At 43.0% G+C, this 24013-nt stretch overlaps 1 protein-coding gene across 1 annotated transcript in view; it reads right to left on the reverse strand.

Annotated features, from left to right (window-relative positions):
• Window positions 1–15288, reverse strand: part of FZD4 (frizzled class receptor 4) — a 62609-nt gene extending 47321 nt beyond the window's left edge. The window contains exon 1 of the mRNA XM_030200156.1: window positions 15149–15288. The gene's annotated coding sequence lies outside the window, so the exon portion shown is untranslated. The remainder of the gene's footprint in view (window positions 1–15148) is intronic.
• Window positions 15289–24013: the final 8725 nt, after the last annotated feature.

The following is a 24013-nucleotide window of genomic DNA, read 5'->3' on the forward strand; positions in this document are numbered from 1 at the left end:
TCTACCATTTTGGCCAACAAGATAAGGGATAAGGGAGCAATGGTGAGATGTGTACCTGGAAGCATTTATTTGAAGTCTACTGCAGTGCCCCCTGGGATGTCTGGGGGACCAGTCTATTAAGAATGCTGGCTCCTGCTACATCCCAATGACTTGATTTTGTGTGTTTTTCACATGGAAGTTTTTCTATTTTTAAAACAAAAGCCATTAGCAAATAGCCATTTAAAAAAAAAAAAAGATAGTTTGACTTTTTATTTTTTGTTGTGTGTGTGCGTTTGTGTCTGTCCTCTCTGTCTTTTGTTTACTTATTTGTGGCTGCTGCATGAAGTATTCTTTCCTATTATAATTTGGTGTTGCTTTTTAACTTGTGTTGTTACTCTTACTTAATCTTAGATTGTGCGCTGCTTTGATCTGTTCATTGGAAAAGGCAGTATAGAAAATTCTTAATAAACATGAACATTAGTGCGCAGTAATTGCAAGCTTTTTTTGGGGGGGGGGGGCTGGGGCCAGAGAATGGGCATGGAAGTTAGCACACTGACATTACTGCACATAAACTGGTTTACGCAGGCTTAATGGAGGAGCCCTTAGCATCTGCTAAATGGGAGGTGGTAACTGCTTTCAGGTTATTCTTTTTTTCAGTCGCTGCATGCTAATGCTCACATTAGCGCATGGCCTGAAAACAAAATAATAGAAAAATAGCTATTTTAAGGCCACGATAAAAATGTGCTTATTGCTCAGTAAAGTCCTACATTACCGCGTGCTAAGACCATTTCCTAGCACCCTTTAGTAAAAGGGCCCGTAGTCCTCCAATGTAAAATCATTCAGGCCAAATTACAATATGTGAAAACAATAATCAAAATAATATCATAATCATCATTATTACAAAGCTGTAAAATCACATAGACTAAACAATCAATTTCACATTAGCAACAACATAGGGAACAACAATTTAAAAAAAGAAGTAAAAGTGCAACAACAAAGAGAATAGAGCAAAAACAACAAGTGTGAATATAAAAACACATAAAATAATAAAGAGTAACAAACCAACAGAAAAACATCCCACATAATTAAACATACTAAAGAACATTTGACTGTAAAGGGCGTATTTTCAGGTTGTATTGTAAGGCCTCATTTTAGTTGCTTATGTTTTGTCTGGTTTGGATGACACATGTAAATATAAGGCTGCATTCTTAAGCAGGTTTATTTCTTCATAGCAAGACGATCGCTCCTTCAAGACGGTATGCTTCTATCCTTTGCATTTCTTTCTTGTCAGCTGTCGCAAGTGACCAAAATAAAGTCATACAAGAGGCTTCCAAGGCTCATGTAACCATTTTATTTTTGGTTCCTCGTTACATAAAGGTACTCAGAATGTTTGTTGTTCGCAGATGAATGACGTATCTTGTAGGGTACCAGTTGGTGATCTGTCATTGCACCGTGTAAATCATCCCACCCCACCCCCCGGCCAATGTGGAATTTAGCTGCAAGTTCAAAACTGGAGAAAGTGGAGGACTCCGTTTCCAAGTGGCAAAGGTGAAGTAATCTTACATGTTGGTTCAGGTTTTATTTAACTGATTGTACAAGCTGACAAAGATGTTTCTTCAAATCGGAACTTTTTCTTTCACGTTATATTTATACTTATTGAGTCGTATGGGCACAAAGTTAACATCATATGCTCTTTCTTTTGCTGCACATATTCAGAATGGTAACTGTTTGTTGAAGAGAATGTTCAAAGGATTCAGTACATAAAATATCACGTGCTATTTTTAAGTCAGTTCTTCCTATTCAAATTTCTACAGCATAAGTTAGCATTGAGCTGCAAATAAAAAATATTTGCCCAGTGAGAAAGATCGCTTCTTTATACTGGCATGAAATCAATTTTCTGAGTGCTAAATAAAGATGCAATGCAGATCGGTTAACATAGCCTGTGGCAATTTCTCTTGCACATTTTCCCAGCGCTTTCAGTCCACAAAATGTGGGTCATATGTAAGATTCACAAAACACTTACGTTTGACACTATGAGTATTAAAACATAAGAATTGCCATACTGGGACAGACCGAAGATCCATCGAGCCCAGTATCCTGCTTCCAACAGTGGCCAATCTGGGTCACAAATATCTGGCAGGACCCCAAAGAGAAGCAAGATTTTATGGGATAAATATTTATCTGGCAGCGGACAGTGTTTTGCTTTGACTGATTAGTGCTGTTTTTCAGTGGCATTTTCTGGTTAAGTGCTGCTGCAGGATAGCAGATGATCTCACACAAACGATTGGACTGGACAGGAGCCTTTCATCATGCCCAGTTAAATCACTTTGAATATGGACCCCTATACTGTTTACCTCCAGATCTACCTTAATAATCTGCTGACTTTTTCTCCAGGAACTTGTCCAAATCTCTTGGTGTTTGAGATTCTGTGCTGATTATGCAGCTCATTTTCAAAAGAGCAAAAAGTGCAAAACGTGGCATAAGGGGCAGATGGATGTGTTTTTAACACAAAACTGTTTAAACTATATAATCAAACAAACAAACAAAAAACAAAGTGTTTAAGTCTGATATTTGTCGAAAGAAAAATGTTTTGAGAGTGGGTGTGAGATGGGTGATGTACTTTTTTTTTTTTTTTTGCTTGTTAATGCATAGCAAAATGATTTCCTTATGCTGGAAAGAAAAATTGTGTGAATTAGACATGCTTCGAAAGCGACTAGCTCAAGACCAAACTTGTCTTTGGACCCATTTGTGATTTTGCTGAATTGGAGAGTGTAAAGGTGGAATTGTTGGTTTTTGAAAAAGAGTGGAGAGTTTCTGAGTGGTCTGTAACCCTTGTTTCTTTGCTCCTGCCTGAATCTTTTGACCCTCACATTTCCTGCCTTGCCTCCTCTGTGCCTCACCTCCTCAACTCCTTGCCCACACCCGCCAGCCCCCCAGCCACACCCATCCCTTGATCTGTACCTCACCCCCTTCCCCCACCAAACCGTCGCTGTACCCAAGTTCCTACACCTCCCATTCAAACCCCCTACATGTTTATCTTCTGTCTCTTGTTGTTGCTCAGTTTGTCCACTCCCAGGTTGTCACTGTGCTCTGTGTTGCTGCCGTTTGTGTGAGGACTGTGTGCTTTGTGTTGCTGGGTGCTGGTGCTGGGTCTCTGCGTGCAGTAGGTGGAGGAGTACACAGTGGTATTACTGGGCTTGTGGTGTTGGGACACCTACGTGTCCATAATGGGTTCGCTGAATGCTACTGTGGCTAACACTTTGCTGGATGTGGATGAGAGTTTGAAGGGGAGGCCCAGGAGGAGATACTCCAATCCCACAGAATTTAGGCCCAGGACCCACTTCATGGAACTCAGTGACCAGCAATGCCTTTCTAGGTACCGCTTTGATAGGGCTTCCATATAGCACCTCTGTGACCAGCTACAACCCCTCCTCCAGGCCAGGACACACAGGAATAATCCAGTGCCAGTCCATTTTAAGGTCACTGCCTCCTCCCTTGTCATTCTTGCCACTGGCACTTTTCAGTCAGTGCTAGCTGTCAATGCAGGCCTCACCCAGCCCGCCATCCTCAACTGTCTTGCCCAGCTCCCCCATGCTTTGCTCACCCACACTTCGTACTATATTACATTCTCTACTACCTCCCAGGTCCTCTAGAACAATATGGCTCACTTCTGTGCCATAGACCACACATGTTGCACTCAGACCCCCCCCCAGACACCCGAGGAGACCTATTGAAACAGAAAATCATATCACTCCACGAACATGCAGTTCGCGTGTGATGCCCAGGGGGAGATTATGGACATGTGTGCTTGCTACCCGGGGTAGGGTTACCATATGTCCAGATTTACCCGGACATGTTCTCTTTTTGAGGACATGTCCGGGCAACTGGGCGGGTTTTGCCAATCTTCTCCTTTTGTCCGGATTTCTGTAGGACGGCCTGCCCGCCAGCCTGCCTGTTTGTCCAGAAATCCGGACAAACGGGCAGATTGCTAGCTTCCCCTCCCCTTACTTACTACTGCCCTGGTGGTCTAATGACCTCTTCCGCCTTTGGGGCAGGAAAGAGTCCCCTCTTTCCTGCCCGAAGCGCTGCCCTGCATGCATCCTGATCTCGGCGCCAATTCAAAATGGCCTCCAAGAGTTGAAGTGACCTCGCGAGACTTCAACTCTCGGTGGCCATTTTGAATCGGCGCTGAGATCACGAACAGGAAGGATGCATGTAGGGCAGTGCTCCAGGCAGGAAAGAGGGGGCTCTTTCCTGCCCCGAAGAGGTCACTAGACCACCAGGGCAGTAGTAAGGTAAGGGAAGAGGGAGTGACGGGGTGTGTGACGGAGGAGGGGAAAATGTGACAGGGAGCGGAGCGAGGGCGTGAAAGGGGGCATGGCATGTGTCCTCCTTTTTGGGGGACAAAATATGATAACCCTAACCCGGGGTCCACCCATGATGCATATATCCTGCAGCATTCTAGAATCTACTGCAGGTTTGACCGAAGGGAGATCACTGGCAGCTGGCCATGGACCCACGCTCCACAAGGTCCATATACAAATACACACCCATGTCTGTGAATCCTGCTGCTCCCCACAGGTGGCAGAGGCTACCCCAAGCGAACCTGGCTAATGATTCCCATTGTACAACCCCAAAATCAGATGGAAGAGGATTATAAGAAGAGCCACAAAAACTGTTTCAGATGGCTCAACCATTTTGGAGGAGAGCTCCTGTATAGCCCAGAAAAGGACACCAAGATATTCATGCTGCGTGCTGCACAACTTTACACTGCAATGACGACAGCCCCTGTCAGAGGACACACAACAGTACTGTATTTGCCTCACAGCCATGTAAGGAACAACTCACAAGGAAACTCCAAATGGCACAAAACACAGCAGCCAGATTGATTTTTGGTAAGACACGATTCCAAAGTGCCACACCACTCCATGAACAATTGCACTGGCTTCCTATCAAAGAACGTATCTCTTTCAAAATCTGCACCTTAGTCCATAAGATTATCTATGGAGTAGTCCCAGATTACATGATTGACCTAGTCAATCTCCCAATCAGAAATAGTACCAGTTCATCACGGTCTTACCTCAATCTCCATTACCCAAATTGCAAAGGACTAAAATACAAGACAACCCATGCGTCCCACTTCTCTTACATAGGCACGCGTTTGTGGAATGCATTGCCACAAGTGGTGAAAACAACTTATGATTACCTAAAATTCAGAAAGTCCTTAAAGACCCACCTATTCGGAAGGGCATATCCGAATGACCCAACTTAAATTACTCAGCCCTGCAACATTTCACTATTAAAGATCGTATTGGACATTAATGAACTCTTTTACCTCAACCCAACTTGATTGAATCTTATCTTCCCTATCCCAATACAACATTTTGTACCTATCCCGTACCGGATTTGACGAAAGTTTTCACGTTATTATGTAAGCCACATTGAGCCTGCAAATATGTGGGAAAATGTGGGATACAAATGTAACAAATAATTATTATTATTATTATCCTCCCGTCCCCCTCTCCATCCCCTCTATGGGCTACGTCTTCCACTCCTCTCTGTAGCTGCAGGGGACAGTCCAGGCCTTGTAGGAGCAAACACAGTGTCTGAGTGCTCTGCTGTGGGGCTGCCACTGGCCTCAGAGGCATGAGCAGATGCAGCTGCTTCCACTGCCCCCTGAAAATTAGGTCACCTGGCTGGCATTGTGGCTGAGTTGCTGCTGGGCACAGCACCCAGCAAGGCAGTGCGTCCTGCTCCCAAGGGACCTGTTTCCAAGGCAGATCCACTGGCCTTGGGTCCGTGAGTCCCATCCGCGCCTGCTCGGATCCCGGTTGCTTGACCAGTACTGAGAAAGTTGCTGTTAAGCTGGGATAGGTAGTTCGGCTGGTGAGGGTCCAGATACATGCAGCCCCTCATTTCAGCATTGAATGGTTAGTGGAGGGGGCCCCATAATTACTTGTCATTGGATATTCACCTATGTTTTGCTATTCTTTCTTATGAAAAATCAATAACATGTATTGCAACAAAAAAAAAAATGGACCTCACTGTATCTGACCCTGCCTATGTATGGTGCTTGCATATGGGTGGGGCTGTGATCCTGCGGAGCATTGCTTCACAATTATCTTGCCAGGCTGCTTCTAATGGATTTCCATGCCCTCATGGAGACATTGTATGTGTGTGTTTGGGGGGGGGGGGGGGGCAGGTGGTGGTGGTGCTTAAACATTTCTCTCCTGTATCTCACCAGGCGCTCTGTTTCTGGCACTGAAAAATTAGGCATCCTGCACAGAGACAATGCCAAGTATACTGAGGAGTGTCCTCCACTTGCAGGAGTTTATATATGGGGAAAGGAAAAGGAAATGGGACTTGATATACCACCTTTCTGTGGTATTTTACCAACTACATTTGAAGTGGTGTACATAAATTCAGGTACTTATTTTGTACCTGGGGCAATGGAGGGTTAAGTGACTTACCCACAGTCACAAGGAGCTGCAGTGGGAATTGAACCCAGTTCCCCAGGCTCAAAGTCCACTGCACTAACCCATAGGCTACTCCTCCACATTTTGGATTGGAGAGAACGTGCTGCTATTGCCATGGATATTTTCTTGACACGGGCAGCTGTTGCATGTTTTGTGTTGTATATTTTCGATTGGCGGAGACTTTTATCTCAGAATGTCTATGATGTTTGCAGTATACACTCTTTCTAAATGTTTTATTTTTGTGTATTTTTGAATATGGACTTGCATTTTGTAAATGTTTTCCAGTAAATGTTCATTTTGCCAGTTGAACGTCATATGAAAAATTCCCCCTCCGTGTCTCATATTTCCATAAATTAACAGATTCATTATACTAGTTAATGTGAACAAAATTTGGGCGGTAATGGTCTACGTGCTCCAGATGCCGTTTGGCGCTCATCTGCTACGTGCGCCAGAAAATAAAAACATATTTTTCAGATGCGCATAGTGGACACGTGCCAAAAATGAAATTACTGGAAGAACCACATAGTAGTCGGGTGGTAAATCCATTTTGGCACGCATTGGATGTGCTTAGGCGCCTACGCGGTTTAGTAAAAGGGGCTCTTAGATTGTGAGCCTTCCAGGGCCAGAAAAATTTCAATTGTACTTGACTATACACTGCTTTGATGGCTTTCAGGTGGTTTATAAGAAATTACTTAAAATAAAAAGTTTTAGTAACATGAACCTCCATAATTCCCAAAGATGTCATAGAGCTCAGTTGGGGAATTAAGAGGATGACTTTGTGTTGCTGGGTGCTGGTGCTGGGTCTCTGAGTGCAGTAGATGGAGGAGTACACAGTGGTATTACTGGGCTTGTGGTGTTGGGACACCTTAATCCCTCCAAGTGGAACGTTGCTCAATCGGAGCACCTGGACATACTAGGTACCAGGTCTAAATACCAACATCTATCTTTTTGGACATGGCTGTCCCTTCTCCTTCTGAAATCGAAGTTGTACATCCATATTTTGGGCCCTCCCTAGACCTTCCAAAACACACCCAGACCATGCTCCCTTGCCATAAGGACAAACTGCTGTTTTCAATGTCCGTATCCCAGCTTTATAAAATTGGGGTTTGGATGTTCATGTAATATGGATGCATAAATGCTGGGTTTTTTGACATCTATGAATAGAGCTTCTAAAATAAGTGTCATTGTCTGTCACTTGACTCTTCTTACCTTCTTGCACACTCATGTTCTCTTCTCTCTCCATTCTTCCTCTCCCTTTTTACATTATCATTTCTTTCTGTTCTCTCACTGTTTAATCTTTACTCCCACCATATATCCCTCTCTCCCTTTATGTCTGTTTTCTCTTTCCTTCTACATAAGTGTTGCCATACTGGGACAGACCAAAGGTCTATGGAGCCCGGCATCCTGTTTCCAACAGTGGCCAATCCAGGTCACAAATACCGGGCAAGATCCCCAAAAAGTACAAAACATTTTATGCTGCTTATCCCACAAATAAGCAGTGGATTTTCCCCGAGTCCTTTTTAATAATGGTGTACGGACTTTTCCTTTAAGAAGCCAGCCAAACCTTTTTTAAACACCGCTAACATAACTGCCTTTACCACATTCTCTGGCAACAAATTCCAGAGTTTAATTACATGCCGAGTGAAAAAACATTTTCTCCGATTCATTTTAAATTTACCACTTTGTAGCTTCATTGAATGCCCCCCTAATCCTAGTAGTTTTGGAAAGAGTAAACAGAAGATCCCTTCTATGCATCTATTCCATCCTTTTCACCACTACTGCTTTCTCTTCTTCTGACTCTGGCAGTGCAGCCGCTAAGGATCCTTCCCCACTGCTGTCAACTGCCGGTTTCTGTTTACTAACTTGAAGCCACCTCACCTGACGGTTCCTCCATATTCCTGGAAATAATTTGTGTTGCACAGCTCCAAGTTGGTAAACAGATCCATAGTGAGGTGGAGAACTAAGGGTTAGTTTAGCAGAGGAGAGGAGAGAGCAACAGCAATTGGTTTGAATGGCCGTAGTAGCTGGGGAGGGGTTTGCAGTTGAAAGAAATATGAATGTTGGCAATAGAGAATCATGGCAACAGAGGAGAGAGGCAGAGCGTCTCCTGCAGGGGCAGAAGAGAAAGTCGAGTAGAATATTACATGAAGAGGGCAAAGAGCATTGGAAAGTGTTTGCACCAAAAGAGGTTGGGAAGGATGCCAACACCTGGTATATTTTTATTACATTTGTACCCCACGCTTTCCTACTCATGGCAGGCTCAATGTGGCAAGCAATGGAGGGTTCAGTGACTTGCCCAGAGTCACAAGGAGCTGCCTGTGCTGGGAATCAAACTCAGTTCCTCAGGACCAAAATCCACCACCCTAACCACTAGGCCACTATTTGTATCAAGACTTGGATGATCAATTTTCTCAATGGAAAGAAGTGATCAATGGAGTGCCCAGTGATCTGTATTTGGACAGTTACTTTCTAACATATTCATAAATGATGTGGAAATGGGAACAATGAGTAAGGTGATCAAATTTGTAGGTAACAGAAAATTAGTCAAAGTTGTTAAATCACAGGCCAATTGTGAGACCTTGTGAGAGTGGAAGACTGGGAACCAGATGGCTGAAGGAATTTAGAGTAGTTATTTGGCTAGCTGTGGTCGACATTTTTTTGGCCACCACCAGCTTTATCGCTTCTACTTTATAGAATTACCCCCTTACCCCCAAATTTTATATGAGTCACCTAAAGTTAGGTGTGCAATTTTGGACACAGATCGCAGATGCACATGCAAAGTAATTGGCTAAATTGGTGTTAATAACCAATAATTGGCCTTAACAAGCGCTAATTGGCACTAATTACTGGTTGCGTGCATATCTGCTCGGTGCCTCTGTTCTATAACCTGTTTGCCTAATTTATCTCATGTACAATTCCAAAGTGAGTATGGCTAAGGGAGGGGCATGGGCAGGTCATGGTTGTCCCCAGGATTTAGGTGGTGAATTATACAATACTTCCATTTCCTGCTTAAGAGGATGTAGTTAGGTGCAAACATTTACACGAGCCGTTGGCAAGTGTAAATACTTGAGCCTAAAGTTAGATGTGGAAATGACTTAAGCTAGTATTCTATAAAGACAGTTGTGTGCAGAACTGCCTTTACCGCTGGATTCTATATATTGCGCTTAGAATTCCACGCAGAAATCCAAGCATCTTCTATAACAATATGCATAACTTAATTGGCTTAACATAGAAACATAAAAAACATAGAATCATGACAGCAGGTAAGAGCCAAATGGCCCATCCAGTCTGCCGTTCCTCAGTAACCACTAATTCTACCTTTTCCAAAGGGATCCCACGTGCCTGTCCCACATAGAAACGTGCCTGTTCCACATAGAAACATAGAATCATGACGCAGATAAGGGCCAAATGGCCCATCCAGTCTGCCCTTCTTCAGTAACCACTAACTCCTCCTTTTCCTAAGGGATCCCATGTGCCTGTCCCACATGTTCTTAAATTCCAACATAGTCCTCGTCTCCATGACCTCCACCTTGGAGACCATTCCACACATCCACCACTCTTTCCATGAAAGAGTAATTTCTTAGATTCTTCCTAAGCTTATTTCCTCTTAACTTCATCTAATGCCCTCTCATTCCAGAGTTTTCCTTCATTTGGAAAAGGCTTACCTCCTGTACGTTGACGCCATTAAAGTATTTAAAAGTCTCTATCATATCCCCTCTCTCCCACCTCTCTTCCAGCGTATACATGTTGAGGTCCATAGGCCTGTCCCTATACGTTTTATGACAGAGACGGTTTACCAGTTTGGTAGCCACCCTCTGCACCAACTCCATCCTGTTTATATCCTTCCGTAGGTGCAGTCTCCACAATTGCACGCAGTACTCTAAATGGGGCCTCACCAGAGACTTATATGGGGGCACTATCACCTATTTTTTTCCTATTGGTCATCCCTCTCCTTATGTACCCAAGCATTCTTCTGGCTTTGACCGTTGCCTTTTCTACCTGCTTGGCCACCTTAAGTTCTTCGGACACAATCACCCCCCAAGTCCTGCTCTTCTTTCATACACAGAATCACTTTACTCCCTATATTGTACCGTTCCCTTGGATTTCTGTTACCCAAGTGCACGACCCTACATTTCTTAGCATTAAATCTTAGTTGCCAATTTTCAGACCATTCTTCAAGCATCACTAGATCCTTCCTCATGCCATCCACACCCTCCAGGGTGTCCACCCTGTTGCAGATTTTGGTATCATCCGCAAAAAGACAAACCTTACCAGACAGGCCTTCCACAATATCACTCACAAAGATATTAACAAGCCAATCAGTGATTTCAACAGCACTTAATAAGCAATAATGAGCACTAGTTGGCAATAATTAAAATTTATGAGCACAACTCACTTAAGGGCCCTGTTAAAGGCATGCTGCTTTTAGTGCGTGCTAATGCTAGAGAAACCCATAAGAATATATGGGTGTCTCTAGCATTAATGCATGCCAATTTTAAACAGGTGCTAAAAATGCTAGCACACCTTAGTAGGGGCGTAGCCAGACTTCAATGGTAGGGGGGTCCAGAGCCGAGGTGAGGGGGCACATTTTACTCCCCCCCCCAGCACCGCCGACCACCCCCATTGCCGACACCTCCCCCCCCCCGCCCATTGCCCATTGCCGACACCTCCAACAACTTTGACCCCCCCCCTGCCGATGACCCTCTGAACCCCCTGCCCACCATCGCCTACCTTTGCTGGCCGGGGACCCCATCCCCCGCCAGCCGAAGTCTTCTTCCTTCGTTTGGTTTCTTCTGACTTAGTCTGACATCCGGGACGTCAGACTCACAAAAACAGAACGAAGCCTTGCGATCTGCAGGGCTTCGTTCTGTTTCTGTGAACGTGCAGGACGTTTTATCTTGCCGCACCTTATGCCTGGAATAGACTCCCTGAGCCATTACGTCAAGCTCCATCCCTGGCCGCCTTCAAATCCGGGCTAAAGGCCTACCTGTTTGATGCTGCTTTTAATTCCTAACTTGGTCACCTGCTCGTAACCTTTATCTTGTCTTCCTCTCTTCAATAGTCCCTTCCCTATGTGTCCTATCTGTCTGTCCTACCCTTATCCCTTATTTGTCCTGTCTGTCTGTCCTGATTTAGATTGTAAGCTCTTTTGAGCAGGGACTGTCTTTTCTTCATGTTAAATTGTGAAGCGCTGCGTACGACTGGTAGCGCTATAGAAATGATTTGTAGTAGTAGTAGTCAGACTCAGTCAGAAGAAACCAAACGAAGGAAGACAACTTCGGCTGGCGGGGGTTGGGGTCCCCCGCCAGCAAAGGTAGCAGGTGGCGGGTTGGCGGCGGGAGGGGGGTTGAGAGGGTCGCCGGCAGGGGGGTCCAGGCCCAAATCTACGGGGGCACAGGCCCCCGTGGCTCCATAGCAGCTACGCCCCTGCACCTTAGTAAACAGGGCCCTAAGTGTATTCTGTAATAAACAGTACCGAAATTCTAATGCTTGGAGCCAAAAGAAGCATGGTTATGGGCGGGGAAATGGGCATTTTGTGGGCGTTCCCAAATTTACATACACTATTAGAGAATATGCCCCTCTGCGCCTATCTACATGCTGGTAATTATCCCACATTTTCCTTGGTGTAAATGGATACACATAGTTCTAGGCTCTGGAATATCAACTAAGCATGTTCTATATACCACGCCTTAATCTAGGCACCGCTCATAGAATATGCTTAAGTGGAAATTTATTCCGTACAGATTTTTTAGGCACCATATATAGAATCTAGCCCTTAGTGCTCATCATCCCAGTAGCCCCCTTAGGGGCAAGTACTGGGCAGACTTATACTCACAGCGAATCGTGCAGACCCCTGATGCAGGCGCAGATGCCGAAACACAGGCCTTGTCGGGTCTCTCAATATAGATTCACTTGCTATCCCAGCTCTGAAGGCTCATGGTGCTTTCTTTTTTGTTGCTTTCTTTTTGTGTGCTTTGGTTTCCCTCTTCCTTTTGGCAGCATTTATGTGTCAACATTTAGGCACGCCCACATACACCATGTCTACAGCAGGCATAAATGCACGCACCTAAATGTGCAATTCAGTATGTAACTTACAGTATTCTATATGTAAATGTAGGACCCGCCCATGCCTCCCCCTGTACACACACACCCTTGCTTTTACATGCTAGGTAAGATGCATGTATACAGCTTAGTGCCCAACTAACACTACACGTGTAAGTGTAACAGTTTTGCACTTTGCTAGTATTCTATAAGGTACACAAGCAACTGGCACCTAACTTTAGTCAACCTGCTACAGAATGAGGGGATAAATGACAGGCAGCTAGTGTGGCCTTCTCAAATGAGGTGTAAATGATCCATATTGTCGCAGCTTGCCAGGCAGCTGCATTTTGAACCAATTACAAACAGCACATCAGTTTATCTGGCAACCTTGCACACAACACATTGTAGTAATTCAAATGGGCTGTTATAGAAGCATGAATAATGTAGACCAGTGTTTCCCAAAGCGTTCTAAGTTCAAAGCACCCTTAGTGTGCCAGTAATTATTTCACAAATATCCCAATCTTCCCAAACACTGTTAACTTAAATAATAAATTAATGGTGTCCCAGTGCTTCAACTCAACACAATTTTTTCATATATTTCATTATTTTCCAGAACGGGGGTCTTCAGATTGAAACTTTCCCGCCATTCGGAACAATTAGTTCCTTATATCGGCGTCACATACATCTTCATTAGTCCACCCGTGATGGAATTTTTCCTTTTATTTAGTGCTTTACTTATATTTGTATAGATATATATGCTTCCTAGCAGTTTTATATTCAAAATTTTTTTAAAACTTAGCTTTCTAATCGCCATTCAACAGCATTTTTCTCCCGAAGCCAACCTCTGCCGACATGGCCAGGTTTCGATATACTTCTTCAGGGAAGAGGTGTGCTGAAAAGAAATTACATCTATTAAAATAATAATAGTCTTCTTCTTCTCTATATTTTCAAATTCGTAAGCAGTGAGATCCTACCAATTCAAGGTATAACCCATTGTATTATCTCCATTGAAAGGAAAAGAAAAAAATGGCTGCAGCATTCTAGGCAGCCTTTCCAACTTAAATAGGTTCCAGCTGATTAGGCCTATGTCCTTCTGATTGGACCATCAATCTGCACATCCTCCAATCAGATCAATGACCACCAGTCTATTTCTGAATTCAATCCCTGAGGTTGCAACGTGTGCAAGGAGAAAATCCATCTTTGTTCCTTGTGATTTAATAAAGATTCAATGTTCCCACCTTCCCAACCCATCTGTATATGGTCCAAGATACGCCATTGTAGATCTTCTATAGTATGATTTTTATCCAACCAATGTTGTACCATGGGAGCTGTTAATACTTTATGTTTTATACGGGACTTATGTTCCGTCAAACGGATTTTAATTGGACGACTTGAACGTCCCACATACATTTTCTGACACGGGCATAAGATTACATATACTACATTTAGAGATTGAATCTTTATTAAATCACAAGGAACAAAGATGGATTTTCTCCTTGCACATGTTGCAACCTCAGGGATTGAATTCAGAAATAGACTGGTGGTCATTGATCTGATTGGAGGATGTGCAGATTGATGGTCCAATCAGAAGGACATAGGCCTAATCAGCTGGAACCTATTTAAGTTGGAAAGGCTGCCTAGAATGCTGCAGCCATTTTTTTCTTTTCCTTTCAATGGAGATAATACAATGGGTTATACCTTGAATTGGTAGGATCTCACTGCTTACGAATTTGAAAATATAGAGAAGAAGAAGACTATTATTATTTTAATAGATGTAATTTCTTTTCAGCACACCTCTTCCCTGAAGAAGTATATCGAAACCTGGCCATGTCGGCAGAGGTTGGCTTCGGGAGAAAAATGCTGTTGAATGGCGATTAGAAAGCTAAGTTTTAAAAAAATTTTGAATATAAAACTGCTAGGAAGCATATATATCTATACAAATATAAGTAAAGCACTAAATAAAAGGAAAAATTCCATCACGGGTGGACTAATGAAGATGTATGTGACGCCGATATAAGGAACTAATTGTTCCGAATGGCGGGAAAGTTTCAATCTGAAGACCCCCGTTCTGGAAAATAATGAAATATATGAAAAAATTGTGTTGAGTTGAAGCACTGGGACACCATTAATTTATTATTTAAGTTAACAGTGTTTGGGAAGATTGGGATATTTTTGAATTAAGTCCCCACACTTGGAATAGCATAGGTCTACTTAATTGGATAGTAATTATTTCACGGCACCCCTGAGTCAAAAGAAATACCTAACAGTTCTGCTTATTAAGTAGTTAGGTTGAAAGAAACAATTAAATTGAAAGAAAAATAATATTTTATTCTTAAATAACCACAATGCAAGTAATAAGTCTAAATCCAACCTCCCCTCCTTCTCCTTTTTGCCCAATCAGCATGTCCAGCCTGAAGTGTGGAGGATGCTTCCTGCCATCTTTCTTCCCTGGACCCCATCACACCAGCTCAACAGCATGCTCGAATTATTCATTACTGTCCACGCACTAAGGAGGGGGGCACAGATTCAAAGACACTGACTTCACATTATAGGAAAATGAATTTAACACAAAAAAGGTATTCTGGGAAAAAAGTTGTAATGGGGGTGCGCCTTTAATTCCTTGTGCAAAGAAAAAGCTGCCTTGTACTTACCCTTTTGTCTGCTTTCTGCTATCGGCTTGTTCGGCTGCTGCCATGGCCCCGTGCCAGTAGCTCTTACTGTCTCTGCTGTGCTCCTTCAGTCTGTCTCCTGCTCCTGTGTGCTGGGACCCGGGTTAACGTGTTAACTCTGCTCTGCCACCAGCCACGGCTCTGGTTCTTCTTCCTGCTCTGTCTCCTCCCGCCTATGTGGAAACAGGAAGTAATTCACACAGAAGGCGGGACGAGGCAGGAGGAAGGGCAGCACCTGACCTGTGGCTGGTGGCAGAGCAGAGTTAATGTGTTAACACGCGATAGCCCTGGTCCTGGCACATAGGAGCTGGAGACCAATCAGCCTTCTGCCTGGGTGCCTGCCTGGAGGCGTGTGCACACGCTTATTTTGCATCTCTATCCGTAATTTGCTGCGACGCACCAGCACACAGTTTGGGAAATGCTGATGTTGACAAATCTGATTTCTCCAAAACAGATTTCAATTACCATACTAAATGAAGCTGGGGGGAAAAACCCCAAACCACTTCTGGTAGTTCTAGTAATGAGAATACATCTCCAGATTGGAATCCAGATAGACACCAAGGCTACACACCTCCTACTTCATTGGTATCAAGGTTCCTTTGACAAATAATAGAGAATCTCTAGACTGCTAGAACTTTGTACTTATCTGGGTTCAGTCTTAGATCATTGATAGTCACCCAAGCCATTATGGCAGACTTCATAGACTTACCAACCAGAAACACAAACAGATCAGCACGCACATTCCTAAATCTCCACTACCCAAGCTGCAAAGGACTAAAATACAAATCAACATATGCATCCAGCTTCTCCTATATAAGCACACAAACATGGAATGCACTACTAAACATCACGAAAACAATGCATGACCTAACAACCCTTCGGAAATCATTAAAGACCAATCTGTTCAAGAAGGCCTACCACAACGATCCAACCTAAACACCCGAACCCTGCAACACAACGAAACTTGTACCAGAACAGGACACTTAATTCTCCCTCCTCAACTACCTAATGATACTCTGAGGCATATTTTCAAAGCACTTAGCCTTCCAAAGTTCCATAGGTTTCTATGGAACTTTGGAAGCCTAAGTGCTTTGAAAATATGCCTATCTGTTACTCATAAACTTTAACACAATTACCACTCTGTATTACTGACACCAGAATTGGCGTTCGCCATCACGGTACTATGTAAGCCACATTGAGCCTGCAAATAGGTGGGAAAATGTGGGATACAAATGCAACAAATAAATAAATTATAAGTGCCAGCCTAGTATTAACCCCCTTCAAAGTCCCCTGATCACCTGAATTCATCGTCTGAAATAGCTGAATATCTTCAGCATATGTGTAATAACCTATAAAATATTCCTCAATCACATCAACCAAAGGCTGGAGATAAACATTAAAAAATGACTGACAAAAGTGACCCATAACTACAAATTACTGCCAATTGTTCAGAAATGAGGCAAACCAACTCAAAAGTAATCTCCCAAAATCTACATGTATGCCTAAAGTAACTGGTAGTGAACCCTGAACGCCCACAATAACATGCTTTTATCAAAAAATGGGTACAAAAATTATATATAAATAAATATATTACAGCTGCTGTGGAACCTTTACGAATTGTTGCGATCAATCAAAGCAATCAACAGGGTCTTCATCCCGTAGCATGATCTAAACCCAGATTAACAAAAAACTAGAGTATCTGAGCCTTCACAAAATGCTGGATCTGTAGCAATATTGCTTTTTCAATCATGTTGCTCAGAAATGGAAAGTTAGATGTAGGTCTATAAATAACCACAACTGCTGAATCTGATCCGAGCTTTTTAAGATTGGCCACATTGCTGCCTACTTCAAGGCAGCAGGAAGGAAACCCTCAAGCAAAAAAGAATTGAGTTTGGAGGACTGTCCAAGACACAATACGAAGCGTATAATGAAGCAAAAATCTTTAACATTTCCGCATCAGTAACTGGATGAAAACAAGCAAAAACTAGTCTTTCCTGTGACCAATCCAAACAAAGTCCCTCAAAGGTATCCCCCATCAAAGCGTCAGAGGAAAAGTTGCTCATATCCTGTACCAGTATTGCCTGCAAACCTGCAGCCTTCTGAAGGAAAGCGCAGGCAAAGGGTTCACTGTCCAGATCTACTAAAACCCTTCCCTCCATTCTCTCAACCAACGGCAAATCATGAGTGATACTAAAAATATTTTGGCTGCACTCCCAGCCTCCTTCATCAACCCAGCATAGTAACACTTCCTGGCTTCTGTAATTTCACTCTTGTAAAGAAGTCTATGCTCCCTACAGCTCAATTTATCAACATCAAATGGTGTTTTCAGCCAAAAACCACTCTAGCTGCTTTCCCTCAGTCTTGAATGTGTGAAACAAAGGGGGAGCAACAGCCATAATTTTCAGTGTCCTGGGCTGTCAATCACCAATTGCTCTACTAAAATCTGAATCAACATTCAACAAATCTAGTTCTTTTACCTATAATCCTTGTAAAACCTGTTTAAAGTAGCATCATTTCTGCAATAGAGGCCCACAAAACGTGATAGCCATCAAAGACTCTCCCAATAATCTACTAAAAAATGGTCATTCCAAGGCAGTATGAGCTTTGATAAGACTTGAAATAACACCCATAGAGAGTTCAATCAGCTCAGCCCTCTCCACTATTTCCTCCTTCTAGCTCTGATTTGAAAAGAGTAGTGTTTTATTTTTAAAGAGACAGAAGAAGCTGAGGCTAAAAGCCTGGAGAGGAGAATGAATGTTGAGATATGGGGGGTGGGGGTGGAGAATAAAAATAGGGAATGAGTCTGGGGAGGATGACTCTAGGGAAGTAAAAAAAAAAAAGTGCATAATTGAGTCAGGGATGGGAGCAGAAAGTGAGGGGATACACATGGGTGGAGAGATAGGATGTACTGGGGATAAGCATGGGTGAGGGAAGAGTGGATGAGTGGTCCAGTCTGGCTGAGATGATCCTGGAAGTGTTAAAAGAGGACGAGTCAGGAGGAAAAAATGAGGTGTACTGGTAGATGAGAAAGAGGATAAATTTGGGAAGTACATTTGAGGATGAGGTATGAGCCTGATAAGTGTGTAACCCGGGTCTCACCGACAGCTCTGTTCTCTGGTCACAGCAAAAGAACATCCTTGGTCACTCAATCCTTTTTCCTCTTTTAGTCCTCTGTGTTCGAGGTTTGGCCCAGGCGAGGGCCGGATAAAGATCTGGAAGGCTGTAGGATGTTAAGCTGGGTTTATTTCTGAGTACCCTCTCACTGTACAGAAGTAACTCTTTACTCTCTCTCTCTCTCTCTCTCTCTCTCTCTCTCTCTCTCTCTCTCAATCTCTCTCTCTCCCCCTCTCTCTCTCTCTCAAACGAATACTCAGCACACCAAGGAGCTGTGATTTTATGCACAATTTACTGAACTCTGCAATGGCAGTAAATCCAAACTTCAAACTTTTTACATACAGTCAGCATTTGGTTTAAGAGGTTTCTTGTTTTAACTCCAGCCAAGACTATTTGGTACAGTCTTATCCACTATGAAAAAATTTGTGTTTTCCACAATCCAGAACTATGTACAGCTTTACACCTCCTCCAGTCCATCACCCATCCCTTCGGGCTTTATAATCTGAGGTTGCTCCTGATGTCTTTGCTCACCATCTGTTTCCCTCAGGATCAGACCTCCCTGTCTGTTCTCCTTCCAGTAATGTACCTCTCCAGGCTACACCCTGTCCTTGAGCAGGCTTCCCCTGCTCCAAATCTCGCTCCAAGGCTGGGTTCCCCTTCCCCCTCCCCCCCCCCCCCCCCAGAACTCATTTTACCCTCACAGTTACTGCTTTTAGGAGCATGAACTCTTCCTTAATTCAGCCTCAGTTTATTCTGACTTTCCAGGATGCCCACTCTCCTCCTAGGGTCCTGGCGGGGGTGAAGGCAACCAAAGACCATGTGCCTAAGCAAACCAGAACTTTTAGTATCTTCAAACTCCATCTCTACTGTCAATCATATAACAAACCCACTTTCTCTTTGCAAGTTATTTCACAACACACCCCTTGGGCTGGGGTTCCCTCCCACCCATGGACATCCCATACATTTCTCCCAGTGACTCCAGGGAAAGATCAACACCACTCAGTAATCCCCATATAACGGGGGATTATAGGAGCACGAGGGAGTGATACTTGTGGGGGTGGAGGAATGGATCAGTAGTTAAGTGTGAAGGATGGTGAAGGTGAAGAGTTAAGTCTGGAAGAGCTGGATCAAGATATTGTGAGAGCTGATGGAAAAATAGGTAAGTGGAGAGAGAAAGGGGGTAGAGGAGAATGACAGTAGGTAGAAGAGAAAGGGAATGAACATCGTAAAGAGGGTGACACATACTGTACCCATTCAAATACACTGCACCTAGCCACAGATTAGCCATCCATTTGTTCAGTCACAACATACCCTTACATTTAGTCACACACAGACCCCAACTACATACTTGTAGAGGCCCCTTGTTAGTCTATACAAAATCAGCACCTCCAGTTTGCAAGCCCATGTATCTCAAGCATGTTGAGTACATTAGAAAGCAATGAATATGCTGTTTATTATTATAACACAAGGAGAATTTTCTCCTGTGGGTATTCAAGCTGGAAATTTTCCATATGTTACGTGCTGAGTACATTAGAAAGCAGTGAGTATGCTGTTTATTATCGTAACACAAGGGGAATTTCCTCCTGTGGGTATTCAGGTTGGAAATTTCCCCCGTGTTACCAGTACAGTAGAAGGGGGAGAGGAGGCCCACAATAATGCAACTGGTTGCTGGGAAGAGTGGAAGTAGAGCACTGCCTGGATCTGTCTGCTCTCTCTGACAGACGGGAGGGCTTGTCAGTGGGTAGGCAGTGTCTTAAAAGGTGGAGGATAATTTATTTATTTTTTTACATTTATATTACACATTTTCCCAAGTAAAGTCGGGTTCAATGTGGCTTACATTTGAAAATTTTTTGAGAGAATAATAGACTTCAGTTATATCATGGGAGCAAGTAGATGGATATGTCTGAAACATTTAACAAAGTTGAGAGTAGCATATATACCCAACTGGGCATTTAAAAGTCTGTCCTTTGATGATGCCACATGTTCAGAAATCATAGCCATAAATATAGGCAGTTATTCAAAGATTATCACATGCACACACCAGAACAGGCATTCATCACATTGCAAAAGTAAACAACAACTTCTACAGAGTACATACAAAACGTAATTCTTATTTTCTTATTTCCACCTTCCAAAATTCCAGACAGCAGATGTACAGCTCAGCAAGACCCAAAGCACTCCAAAACAAGTTCAACCACACTTAGGATTCACCTTTGAGTTTAAAAAGCAAAACCATGTGCATGTAAAATCTGGATAAACAAATTAAAACAATCAAAGTTTAAAACAAATGCCCATAATATGTAATAGGGGTAGTAGTAATAATAAAACAATGATGGAATATTCACATAGCAGGCAGCCTGAGCCAACAGATTTATTTTCCACTGAACATAATTAACTTTGTATGAACTTGGTGGAACTGGACATTGTTGGCACATTTAGACTGACTCTGGACTTCTACATGAAGGTAGCTCTGCCCTCATTATTCAATATCTGTCTCTTAAATAGTAGTAGTAATAAAAAAAAATATCAAGTTCATTTTTATAATATACCACTGCGATCCATAAAACAAAAGAAGCAAGTTTCCACATGCCATCTTTTTCTTTTGATGTAGACATAGGAAATATTTTTTATGCTCCCAGATTTCAACTTAATTCATGTTTAATCTATGATATAAATGTCATAAATAAGTAAATAAATAAATAGATAGAAACTCTAATGTTGAGCAGCTGATTCTCATAACATGATGTCTATTTTAGTGGCCCCTTACCAGGAGAAAAAAAATCTCTGCACAAATATAACAGTGCTAGGGGTCCCTATAACCAGCTCTTCAAATGACACAATAATTATGATTTATAATAAATTACTACTTTACCTATGAAAAATTATTCCATAATTATTATTAGCTGGCATGCTTGAAAATATAAGTGAGATTAAATAAAAATTCTACCAACAATAAAGAATGACAATGTAGATTCAGTAGCTCATAGGTTTGTTTGCTTTGTTTTGAGAGTAGGGCAATGACGGCTGTGCAGGGAAGGGGAAACAGAGATTGACCTAATTGGTTTCAACGTTTTGACATCACGTGTTGTCTCCTGTTTTATCTAACCTCCTTGACTTCCCAGGGCTGATATTTTGGATTTGTTCTTTTTCCACCCTTGGTCTGCATTCCCAGAGCTGCACCATCTGGCCTTGAACAGACTTCCCTGTTGCTGCTCTTGGGATGGGTTTACCCACACAGAGCACTCCACTCTTCAAGTTACTGCCTTTGACTGACAATAACTCCTCCTTTCAGATTAATCTTAGCTTATTTGGCCTTTCCAGGACACCCCTTCTCCTCACAGGTCCTCACGGGGGTAGAAGCAAAAAAAGACATTGTGCAAACCCAACACTAACATTTATTAGCTTCTAACTCCTTCGCTACTGTCATTCAACAATCAGAAATATTTCCCTCTGCAACTTATCCAGGAACCCACCCCCTTGGCGGGATCCTTTACCACCCACAGCCTCAGAACCTTCCCCTCAAACTGTGGAGAGTTCTCTCACGATTTTTAGTAATCCCCATTATAATGGGGGATTACATGTACAAATGCATATAGTTCAAGCCATCTTGTGAGCATTCCTGATCGTGTTATTTTGTTTCAACTGTTACCATAAAGCTTTTTTGGTTACACTTTGGTGTGGTGTGAATTATTGTTTATTTTACACAACCAGACAGTAAGTTATGTTGACCTCTCTGGCCTCCCGGATATAGTTCCAGTCCCGGCCCATGCCCTGGACTCAGATGGACTATGGACCGAGCTCTGCCATGCTCTGACTGTGGAGGTAAGACTTGTGCAGATTGTTGACATGGTCTAGGCTATATTATATTGTTTGAGGAGAGGGGAATTTTTGGGGCTGCTGAGTTGGGATGGGGGTCACTAAACTCCCATGATTCTTTAGTTTGCACGCTGCCGAACTCTGTCATCACAGTCCTTATGTGTGTGTTGGGAAGGGGGGGAGGTGTCCACCAAGCTCCCTATTCTCCTTATGGAGGAATGGGAGGCCATCTGGTTAATTATTTTTCTGATCTTTGTGATTTTCTGTGACTTTAAATATTATTAGAATAGGTGTATTGGTGTTCTAGGGCCAGCCTGTAATATTTTGTGGTGCAATCTTTTCATAAATAAGAGTGATGCAGTTTGAGCTCCATTAATGCTCTTAGAGTACATGTTTGCTATAGTATGACTGAGCTTTTTGCAGGGTTCAGCATGTCTTTATGATATGCCTGGCACCAGTGAGGCCCTAAGCTATATAAAGCTTGGAGGCCTCTTGTTAAAAAGTTACACCAGAAGGTCTCACAAAGGTGCGTATCAAAACAGAACCTTGGGTCACTGAATTTGGGCTTAAAATATTACTTAAATTAATTACATTTAAAGCCATTTTAAAGCTACACATAAAAAGTTGCTACACAAGATTTTTAAAATTATAGCACCCATCATGGAGCCAAGATAATGGCATGATTGCTAGTGGCGTTCTTTGTGAGAGCTAAAGTTAGCATTTGTCTTGCTTTCTTTTCCACTTAACTATATGCCTCATATGAAGCAAAAAGGGGTAGTAAAGGTCGCTGCCTCTGGGACCCTTACATCCACCCTGGTGCAGCAGTCCATTGTTCGATATACCATTGGGACCCCTGCAAATGACGGAGTCAGAGAGCTCACTGTTCCTGTTAGCATGGGAGAGCCTGAGAACTTGAGCCTGGAAACACCTTTATCTCCTCCATTCTGTAACCTACCTTCCTGCCCAGTGGAGTCAAAGGGCTTGACCGCGTCTGACTTGAATGCGGAAGGCACTGCCAAGAAGTTGCAAGATGTGGTCGCTGCCATTGGGGTTCCATCACTGCTGGGATTACCCTTGGTCGAGGCAACTTTACATCTGTTGCCCCCGGTGGGGTAACCTTGGAAGATGTGTGACAGATGCTACAGAGAATGGACGTTTCTTTAATCAAGACTTCAGCTGACTTGTCCACGCTTCTGAGCGGATCGATGTTATATCTAAAAATGTGGAGACTGTCAAGTTGGATTTTTTAATGCAAATTCAACAGGCTACAAAGGATGGTAAATCTGTGCAAGATCAAACAGCTTCTTTGGTGAAGGATAATATTCTGATCCACAAAAAGATGGAAAATTTTGAGAATTATAATCGTCACTTAAATGTGCGTTTGATGAATTTCCCCTAAGTTTGTGGGTATGACTCCAAGTAATGCTTTTAAGACATATTTGATTGAAATTCTGCATTATTCCTCTGAACATATTCCCCCCCCCCCCCCCCCCCCCCGGTTAATAGGGTCCATTATTTGCCTAATTCGTCAAGTAAACCACCTGGTGAAATTCCTGTAACAGTGGCATAGCCAAGGGTGGGCCTGGGTGGGCCCAGGCTCACCCAGTAACAGCACGCCTAAGCTGTGGTTGGCAGGAATCCCCAAGCCCCACCAGCTGAAAACGCCCAACAACTGTCCCTCCTGCATAACTTGTAAATAGCAGATCTTCGCCTGCAGTGAGCGGCGACTGATATATACTGCTCGCAGCGGCCCCACAGCCTTCCCTCTGATGTGTTCCCACCTATGGGAAAACAGGAAGTTTCATCAGAGGGAAGGCTGTGGGGCCAACATGAGCAGTGTGTATTAGTTACTGCTTGCTGTCGATGAAAATCTGCTATTTAAAAGGTTTGCACGAGAGGGGAGGATGTTTGAGAGAC

This window comes from Microcaecilia unicolor, chromosome 4 (assembly GCF_901765095.1).
Source record: "Microcaecilia unicolor chromosome 4, aMicUni1.1, whole genome shotgun sequence".
In the NCBI taxonomy this organism is placed as follows: domain Eukaryota; kingdom Metazoa; phylum Chordata; class Amphibia; order Gymnophiona; family Siphonopidae; genus Microcaecilia; species Microcaecilia unicolor.